Below are 2,042 nucleotides of genomic sequence, written 5' to 3'. Positions count from 1 at the left end.
CCTCCTACTTTGTTCTTCTTTCTGAACATTGCAGATGCCATTCGGCGTCCTTTATGGTTCCATATAATTTTTTAAGTGTTTGTTCTACGTCTGTGAAATATGCCATTGGTACTTTAATAGGTATTGCATTGAATCTGTAAATTGCTTTGGGTAGTGTGGACATTTTGATGATGTTAATTCTGCCAATCCATGAACAAGGTAATTGTTTCTATTTGTTTGTGTCCTCCTTGATTACTTTCTTCAGTGTTGTGTAGTTTTTAGCATACAGGTCTTTTACCTCCTTGGTTAGGTTTATTCCCAGATATTTAATTTTTGTTTTTGCTATATAGAATGGGATTCTTTTCTTGATTTCTGCTTCTACTGATTTATTGTTAGTGTATAGAAATGCCTTTGAACTTCCTTTCGAACCGGCGACTAGGTGGTGGCCCACCACATGCGTTCAACATGCGTATCGAGAAGTGTTATTTCTGTTCCGGGCCTATATACCTCGGCCACAGCATGATGTTCATCCGCAATGATTGCAAGGTGTTCAGGTTCTGTAAATCCAAGTGCCAAAAAAACTTTAAAAAGAAGCACAATCCTCGCAAGGTCAGGTGGACTAAAGCCTTCCATAAAGCAGCTGGTAAAGAGCTTACAGTGGATAATTCTTTTGAATTCAAAAAATGTAGGAATGATCCTGTGAAATACCAGCGAGAGCTGTGGAATAAAACAGTTGATGCAATGAAGAGAGTTGAAGAGATCAAACAGAAACAGCAAGCTAAATTCATAATGAACAGGTTGAAGAAAAATAAAGAACTATAGAAAGCTCAGGACATCAGAGAAGTCAAGCACAACATCCACCTCATCTGGGCTCCTTCTGCTTGCAAAGGAAAGCAGCCAGAAGACAAAATGGTGCAGAAACTGCAAGAGGATGTGGACATGGAAGGTGTTTCTGATGGTCTCAGCTCTTCAGCCATGTCTGTGAACACACTGGCAGATCTTTAGGGGGTTAGACATAGTAAGTTCCTCATTTGTTTTTTACCAAAGGTGACTCAAATGAAAAGGTGGTTAAAATTACATCTCTTCTACATTGCTATCTTCAAAACATCAGATAATAAGGATGCTAGATTGCTTCTCACTGGTAAACCTCCACTCTTAGGTTTACTTATGTAAATCATGAAAATTCTGTAAATATAAAGTGCATTGTGGACATAAAATTATCATGTCATTTGGATAATGGCACCATTTGTGTAATAACGAATGACAGAAATTCATGGCTGATGATGTATAAATGAAATTTTCTTTGCAGTTAAAATATTCCCTTTACTAACATGATAGAAGGAGGGATACATTTAGGGAACTAATGAACTGTATGATAATTAGCCCAAAGTACAAAGAGCTTTTGTTTTGATTTCAGTATTTCATGTCTTGGTTTATCAACATCTTAGAAGAACATAATGGCCTCCTATACTGAAGCCTAATTCTCTTGGATATTTTTACCTGTTAGGATATGCAGTTGTACATGTTGGGCTGAAAGCTGAATTGTTTCTGAAATGGCACTTCACTCTCTAATTTCCACTTTGGAGAAAATTCTAACTTGAGATTCCTGGTAGGACAAGCTGAAGTTTTCCAGCTCAACGATGATTTAGAAGCAGAGGAATCTAGAGCCTTTTAAAATTTTTGGTGTGCTTTTCTATTAGAAAGTTAACTGGTTTGGGGAAAATTGAATTGACTAGAATGTCTATATTATTTGTACATGAAATCATTTTTTGTAGTAAGTGTCTACATGTTTAAAGGCACTAAAGGTAAAATATCGATCGCTTGGAAGAAAATAACTTCTGCCATACATGCTACTGAAAAATATATACTTAATGCATCTGTATTTTTACATTATTTATGAGTAAGTGTGTTAAGAATATTAGGTAAGTCAGTCTTTATATTTTTAAGACAGAATTTAGAATAAGTTTCAAATTCTTAGGGTTAAATAATTATATAGAATGACTAAATTTTTACTTCAGTATTAGTAATAAAGTGGACTGATCGCTGATCAAGTGTTAAAAAAT

At 35.3% G+C, this 2,042-nt stretch overlaps 1 pseudogene; it reads left to right on the top strand.

Moving 5' to 3' along the window:
- Positions 1-441: 441 nt before the first annotated feature.
- On the top strand, positions 442-1,651 carry LOC118997196 (probable ribosome biogenesis protein RLP24; annotated as a pseudogene).
- Positions 1,652-2,042: the final 391 nt, after the last annotated feature.

Source organism: Sturnira hondurensis, unplaced genomic scaffold, assembly GCF_014824575.4.
Source record: "Sturnira hondurensis isolate 20B ecotype Veracruz unplaced genomic scaffold, ASM1482457v3 Scaffold0012541, whole genome shotgun sequence".
NCBI lineage: Eukaryota > Metazoa > Chordata > Mammalia > Chiroptera > Phyllostomidae > Sturnira > Sturnira hondurensis.
The sequence above is the reverse complement of the archived record's forward strand: the minus strand, read 5'-3'. Positions and strand labels throughout refer to the sequence as shown.